Source organism: Propithecus coquereli, unplaced genomic scaffold (genome assembly GCF_000956105.1).
Source record: "Propithecus coquereli isolate 6110/MARCELLA unplaced genomic scaffold, Pcoq_1.0 Scaffold440, whole genome shotgun sequence".
In the NCBI taxonomy this organism is placed as follows: domain Eukaryota; kingdom Metazoa; phylum Chordata; class Mammalia; order Primates; family Indriidae; genus Propithecus; species Propithecus coquereli.
Genome location: NW_012150175.1, coordinates 2,562,219 through 2,570,625, shown reverse-complemented (window position 1 = coordinate 2,570,625; position 8,407 = coordinate 2,562,219).

Sequence of the window (8,407 nt, the reverse complement as noted above, 5' to 3'; positions counted from 1 at the left end):
CCACCCACCACCTCTTCTTCAGAGCAATCCCTTTGTCTAAAAAACTTGTGTTTTGGCTTGACTCATGTGACCGTTCTGAGGGTGCGTCTGCCCGGCCCGTTTACTTTTCCTGGAAGGAAGAAAGCATAGAAATACATGAACTGGAATAGATCTTAGAAAACATCTAATGAGATTGCTTACTTCCTTGTTTTAGCAGCAATAATGTAAAATGGCTCAGAGGCACAAACCTTTGCATATAGTCACACAGTGCTAGTTGAAGGGTCTTTGTTTCCTCAAATATCAAATTTCTTTTTATCACCTAAGTCTGAAGAAAATTTAAACATAGCATTTAAGGTAGGAAACATTTGCTTTTAAATTTTAACTCTCTTATGTAAAACAAGGACTGTCTGAAAGGTTATGAAACATGTTGATCATTTGTCGTACAACAGGTCGTGGTGAGTAAATTTCTGTCCAGTGCCAAGGAGAGCAAAGGTTAGGGAGCAGTGTTGTTTTCTCAGAAACTTTCAGTCCGAGCTCAAGAAGCAACGAGGCTACGAATTTAAGACACAGTCTCTTGCCCTTTACTCTGGTTGACCGTGAAAATCCTTAATGAAGAATATATGGGAATATTAGAGTGCAGGACCTTACTTGGAAGGTACCCTGGCCAGGATTTCTGAGTAGGCGCATTAGTTGGGGTTCTCCAGAGAAACAGAACCAATGGGATGTATAGAAATATTATGAGAAGAGGTTTATTATGGGAATTGCTTCACACAGTTATGGAGGCAGAGAAGTGTCACAATATACCATCTGCAAGCTGGAGAACTAGGAAAGCCAGTGGCATAAATCAGTTTGAGTCCAGAGGCCTTAGAACAACAAGTTCCAAAACATGTGTACTCCTGTAAAATTCTGGAAAAAAAAAAAAAAAAACAAGGAGTTCCAATGTCCAAAGGCAGGAAAAGATGGAAGTTCCAGGTCAGGCACTTAATGGACTGGATAAATATCCAATCCACATTGGTGAGGGCAGATCTTCTTTACTCCCTACTAATTCAAATGCTAATCTCTTTTGGAAATACCCTCAAAGAGACACCCAGTAGTAATGGCGTTTTTTTGTTTGTTTGCTGTTTGAGATGGGGGTGGGGAGTGTCTCACGATGTTGCCCAGGCTGGTGTTGAATTCCTGGGCTCAAGCAATCCTCTTGCCTCAGCCTTTAGAGTAGCTGGGATCACAGGCATGTGCCACAGCATCCAGCTTGAAGGAATGTTTTACCAGCTAACTGGGCATCCCTTAGCCGAGTCAAGTTGGAATAAAATTAACCATCACAATAGGTATAGGACAAGCATAAGTACATGTTAAAAGTAGATTGTAAGTAAATGACACACGTATCATCAAGAGGGAGACACTTCTCAGGACCACAGACTGCATCTATCAGTCATTCTCCCTTACCTGTGCATCTGCCTGAGAACGTGGCTACTAGTTCCTGTACAACAGTCGTCCCAGCCTCCAAACCTTCAACCATTGGCCATGAGACTAAAATTCATATTCTGCCTTCTCCTGTTATCTTAATTACCATAAAGGTCTCTTCTCTCCTGAGTGAAAGTGATTTCATAACTTCAAATTAAATTGATGTAGGCCGGGCGTGGTGGCTCACGCCTGTAATCCTAGCTCTCTGGGAGGCCGAGGCGGGCGGATCGTTTGAGCTCAGGAGTTTGAGATCAGCCTGAGCAAGAGCGAGACCCCGTCTCTACTAAAAATAGAAAGAAATTAATTGGACAACTAAAAATATATAGAAAAAATTAGCCGGGCATGGTGGCATGTGCCTGTAGTCCCAGCTACCCGGGAGGCTGAGGCAGGAGGATCGCTTGAGCCCAGGAGTTTGAGGTTGCTGTGAGCTAGGATGATGCCATGGCACTCTAACCCGGGCAACACAGTGAGATTCTGTCTCAAAAAAAAAAAATAAATTGACGTAGAATTACAAAAGTGGGAATAAAAATGACAAATTAGCAGCCAATGCTGTGTTTGGCATGCATATATTATTCTGAGGGAATCTGTGTTAGTTCAGTAAGGGAGTGAAGATAAAGGACCTAATATTTCCTGTAATCTTAAAATTCCCATTAAATTACTTGCAGTTTAGTTATGAAAAATCAGTATTTTCTTACTTTTTTAATTAAATATTTTAAGATAATTGTATGTTCATATGCAGCTATCAAAACTAATACAAAGAAATCTCAACCCACAAGCTACAGAATTGCAGAAAATATCTGCAAACCACATATCTAACAAAGGACTACCATCTAGAAGTCTCTAGAAGTTTCTTCTAGATAGTAGTTTAAAAAATAACTCTCAAAACTCAACAGTAAAATAACAATCCAATTCGAAAATGGGCAACAGACATGGGCAGGCATGTCACTAAACAGTACATACAGATTTGGCAAATAAGCACACGAAAAAACATTCAATAATGTTAGCCATTAGGAAGACGCAAGTTAAAAGCATAATGAGAAACCACTACACGCCTATCAGAATGGCTGAAATAAAAACAAGTACAATGCCTAATGATGAAGATGATGAAACCGAATTACTCATACTTTGCTGGTGGAAATGTAAAATGGTGCAGTGACTGCCTTATTGTTCCTACGGCTCTTAGACTGGGAAATTTATCAACGATAGAAATTTATTGCTCTCAGTTCTGGAGGGTGGAAGTCCAAGATGAAGACACCAACAAATTTGGTGTCTGGTGAGAGCCTGGTCTCTGTTTCCAAGATGGTGCCTTATTGCTGTGTCCTTAAATGGAGAAAGGCTTGAACAGCTCCCTTGTACCTCTTTTATAAGGTCACAACTCCCATGACTTAATCACATCCTAAAGACCTCATCCCTCCTTTTTTTAAATTAAAATTTAAAAATTTTTTTAATTTCTACCTCTTAATACTATCACGTTGGTGATGAAGTTTTAGCACATGAATTTTTTTTATGCGGGGGGCATACATTTATACCATAGCAGTGACTCTGCAAAAACCGTTTGGCAGTCTCTTAAAATACTAACCATGTGACTCTCATACAACCTAGTAATTACACTCCTGGGCATTTATCCCATAAAAATGAAAAGTTAAGTTTACACAAAAACCTGTATGGGAATGTTCATAGCAGGTTTATTTGTAATAGCTAAAACCTGGAAACATCCTAGATGTTCTTCAATGAGTGAATGGTTAAATAAATTGTGGTACATCCATTCCATACTCAACAATGAAAATAAATGAACTGTTGATACAGGCAACAACTTTGATGAATCACAAAATTTATGATGAATGAAAAAGATTATCCAAGAAGTTAAGCACTGTATGATTCCATTTACTTAATGTTTTTGAAATGACAAAATTATAGAACTGGAAAACAGATTAGTGGTTGCTAGGGGTTAAGAACCAGGGAGGGAGGGAAGCGGGTGTAGCTGTAAAAGAGCTGTGTGAGGAATCCTTGTTGTGATGGATTGCTCTGTATCTTCACTGTATCAATTTCAATATCCTGGTTGCGATATTGTACTATAATTTTGCATGTTACTATTAGGAGGAATTGGGTAAAGGGTACATGAAAATAAACCAGGCACAGTGGCTCATACCTGTAATCCCAGCACTTTGGGAGGCCAAGGCAGGAAGATCGCTTGAGCCCAGGAGTTCAAGGCTGCAGTGAGCTATGATCACACCACTGCATTCCAGCCTGGGTGACAGAGTGAGAATCTATCTCTAAAAAAATTAAAAAGGGAGGCCCAGAGTGTTAAATAACCTGTCCAAGGTCACACGGGCAGAAAATAGCCTCTCTTCCCTCTATGCACAGTGATTTGCAGCCCAGAGTAAAGGGGCCCCTGGGGCTGAGAAAACAGTCCCCCAAAATGAAGGCCTCAGAAACAAAAGCTCTTCTCTGACCTTCGCCTGCCCTCCTGTCTCTCAGTTCCATTCTTCTCCAAGGCTAGCCATAGGAACAAGAGTCCCACTTCCCCAAGGTGAATCAGAAAAACTAGAACCACTTTTCTCAAAAGCCAGTCATAAAACCTATAAATATTCTGTATAAAAACTGGCTATAAATAAGTTATCTGACCTATCTTGTTTGACTGTAGGTCCCAAGACGCCCACTCCCAGAGAGGGCCCTGCCCCACACTCAGAAGGAAGGCATGCAGCTCAGAGAGGCCGAGAAGAACACAGACAGGCTTTGCTGGGTTTCTTCCCTCAGTCTCTTAGCATTAGGTCATACCCTTTTGTCCAGTCATATTTCTACACAGCTATCCATACTTTGTTAAACCTAAAATGGACAATTTCCCCTGTATCTTTGGGTCTTCATTCTAAAGGCTCCCACGTATGTCTTTTCTCCAATTGATTGGCCTTTTGCGAGTTAATTTTTCAGTGAACGTTCAAGTGGCCAAAGGCCTTGACCCCTACAGGGCCACCACCTAAAGTGTGGGTCTTGTCGCAGCCCTGATGGGGAAGTAAGGAGGGGACAAGTGAAATTTAGGAATCTCTCTCTGCTGCTGTCTTTCCATTCCCAATCCCTTCTGCACAGTGCCTGTTGATAACAGAAGTGCCACCCCACCTGCTCAACCTCAAAGTTACTGTTTCCCTTGGTTTCCAAAGCCTGCAATGCTGCTTTTTGGGGTGCTCTAAACTCCAGGCTTCCGCTTCCAAGGATGGGGCTAAAAAGGAACCAAGGTTCAGGACCAGTTGACTACACATCCTCTCACCCTGTCCCCAAGCCCAAGTACCAAGAATCCAATTCCTTTTGGGAGGAACAGGATAGGGACTGCCCCAGGAAGAAGGGCCCAGTGGCTCAAAGAGGGTAACGACTTCAGGCCCGGCTCATGGCGAAGTGTCCAGCCTGCTGAGTAGCAGGATCATGCAGGGTTCCAGGTGGCCAGGCAGGGCAGAGGGGAAGGGAGGTGCCCAAGCATTGTCAGCATCCCTGGAAAAAACCAGCCATCTTAGGCCAGGCTGCAGCCCTGTGGAGAGGCCCTGAGAGGGTGAGACTGGGTGCAAAACCCTGCTTACTGCCAGTGGGTCAGGAGCAGGAAGAAGCTGGGGGTGGGAGGGCAGTTATCTTCTGAAGCTCATTACTACAGAAGAGACCATGAGTGAGGGTGGGAAAGCCTGAAGTTCAAGTGTGACCATATCAAGAGGCAAATGGCATGTGGTTAAAAAGCACTGGAGCCAGGATGCCTGGGTTCGAATCGTGGCTCTGCCACTTATTAGCTCAGCAAGCGAATTAGCTTCTGTGTCACTCAGTTGCCCAGTCTCTACAAGAGACAGTTATCCTACCTGCCTCAAGGTCAAAGAAAGGAAGGAAATACATCAGTGTGCTCAAAGCCACTGATGCCTGGTGCATGTGGTCAGCACGGTGGCCTGCTGTGAGGGAGGACCGTCTAGACCAAGCAAACCTTTTCTGCAAAGAGTCAGACAGTCAGTATTGCAGGCTTTGTGGACCGTACTGTCTCAGTGGCATATTCTGCTTCTGCTTTTTCTTCTTTTTCAGCCCTTTAAATGTTTAAAACAATTCTTAGCTAAGGTCCTTACAAAACAGGCCAGACTCGGCCTGCAGGCTGTAGTTTGCTGTCCCCCTGATCTAGAAGGTTGCCCCGGGAGATCCAGATGTGCCTGGGGCAGGAGTGTTAACAGGGAGACTCCCTGCACCTCATGAGGCTGGCCTAGGCACGACAGTGGGAAGAGCCCTGGGTACAGGGGGTACAGTAGACTCAGGGATGAGGAGCCAGGATGGGCAGTGGGAGCCTGTCAGGCCTGCTGTGAGCTCTTGTGCTGAGCCTGGTGCCTACCTGCTGGCATCACTGGCATCACAGTTTAATAGTTATGCAAGACTGGAGGCTCTAAGGGCAGCAGGCAGTCTGTCCTTCACAAGGGGTGATGCATTCATATTCCCAACAAGCATTTATAAAGAGTTTGCTATATACCAGGCTACTGTTGTAAGCCATGAACAAGACAGAGGGGACCAGGCTTTATACCTGTAAATTCCCAAATGGCAGGTTGTACATTTGTCGGACTCCTGTCTGAGAGTCACTGGATGTACTTGCCTGTGGGAATTCCTCAGCTTTCAGTTGTTCCTGGGGAGGTTTCCTCATCAGGGGTTAGGACTATGGGACCCTGTTGTCTTGTCTTTCTGAATTCTCCAAATCACAAGGTATTACAGCTATAGCTCAGGGGAGAACAGTTCTCAAGTCCCACTGGAGTATTGAATGGATATACATTTTTTTCACACTTAAAGCACTTAAATTTAGGATTGTTTCATAGGAAGCCCCCAAAAGGAGTTGACAGAGACCTAACCAAACATTCCTGTCTGGGGCAAGGACAATGATCTCAGCCCCTGTAGGCAGCTGCGGTCCTCTGTCCGCCACAGGCTTCCAGGCTGCAGGGATCTGTAGGGGCCAAGAGAAAGCTTCCACTCTGCCCTCTGAAAATTTCCTGAAAATTAACTGACAAAAGGCAGGTTATCAGGAGAAAAAGCCATATAAAATTTATACGATGTGCATAGTACAGGGAATTGCAGAAGACTGGTTACCCAATAACCCAATGAGGTCCAGATGCTTATATGCCCTTCCTCATAGGGGTAGAGCAGATGGGGGTGTATACTCCAGTGATTTTTAGGAGGAATAAATGAACCTGGGAGGCAGACATTATCTTGTGAATGATCGATTCTGGAAATTAAATGGGACCAGAGAACAAACAATGGTTGTGACAAAGTTCCAAGTTCACCTGGGCTCTACGTGTGGTATTTAATTTTCAGTTTCTGTCTCTGTGATATAAGTTTTAATCTTCTCTGGTTAATGAAGTTTCAGGGAAGAAATCAAAAGCAATTGTGTTGCTCTTTGGGGGGGTCCAATTTCTATGTAGCTAAGGCAATTTCAGAGAACAGCTTCATCTTATGCTTTGGGAGAGACAGAGGATTGAGGGACAACAGGGAGGGGAAAGTCAGAGAGACCTTGAGGCTGCTTCTTCAATTCAGCATGTCAAAGCACCATATTTGGAGGTTTTCTGTACCCCAACAAATCCTCCAGGCACTCTCCAAGGGCCTTCCTTAAAACCACTTTTTGTATCCAGAATGTGCTGAGTACATTTAACTCCAGAGAATTAGGGTCCACCGACATTATTCCCCAGGCCACGAAATATCGCTGTAAATGCATCAGGCTCAGAAAATCCTTGAACAAAACACTAGGCAATTGATGGGCACAGCCATTGTGAAGGGCAACTTTCCACACCAGCCTCGCAGCCTTGCACTGACTGCTCCCTCGGCCTGGGATGCACTGCCCAGACAGCTCCATGGCTCCCACGCTCCATCCAGGCCTCTGCTCAAGTGCACTCCTCAGAGAGGCCTTCCAGACCCCAACTCACAGCAGTCCACCCCATCCCCATCACTCTCTACCCCCTACTCACTCTCTCACCATGGACTATACTTGCATTTGTTTATTTCTGTACTATCAGTCTCCCCCTAGAAAGTAGGCCCCATAAGGGCAGGGACGTGGCTCATCTTGTTCCCCATTGTATTCCCAGGCCTGGCTCAGTTCCTGCCAGGGTCAGAGCTCCGCAGGCATCGGGTAAGAGCATGAACACTGCCTCCTCCTCCTCCTTGCTGCTGTCTCCCTGCTCTTGCAGGCTCACAGGGGTCCTCCAGGGCAGTCGGCCTCCGAGGGTTGTGCCAGGGACATGGGCAGCCCAGCCTCCTGGCCCCAGATCACGCCCTTGCTCTCAGCCTCTGCTGCTAGGGAAGAGGGACAGCATACCCAGTGGAGCCACAGAGCAAATATGATGAACTATTGGTGATGCAATTTATCAATGTAGATGGATGGGCTTATATGTTTAATCGAGTTGTAATTTATGAACCATAGAGGTAAAGGCTTCCCAGGCCACAGGCTGCCTCTCAAGTTTAAGGATGCAGGCAGCGGCTACCAACAGTTTTTCTCAGCAAATCTAATCACTTTGTCTTTAGAGCTGCAGCCTCAGTTACACATACAAATGAGTTACACCCACTGTTTACTCACTCATTTCCCAGCCATTGTGTAATTGTTTCACATTCCATTTTAAAAGAAAACTGAAGTATATGTTTTCCCTGCAGCTCCCGTGAAACCCAGTGAACTTCAGAAACTGAGCTTACAGAACTTATGTGACACGGAGGCCTACTCCAGCCAAAAGAGCAGCTGGAGTGAAGGTCAGAAGGTCAAGGAGGGCCATGCGCAGTGGCTCACGCCTGTAATCCTAGCACTCTGGGAGGCCGAGGCGGGCGGATTGTTTGAGCTCAGGAGTTCGAAATCAGCCTGAGCAAGAGCGAGACCCCGTCTCTACTGAAAATAGAAAGAAATTAATCGGACAACTAAAAATATATAGAAAAAATTAGCCGGGCATGGCGGCGCATGCCTGTAGTCCCAGCTACTCGGGAGGCTGAAGCA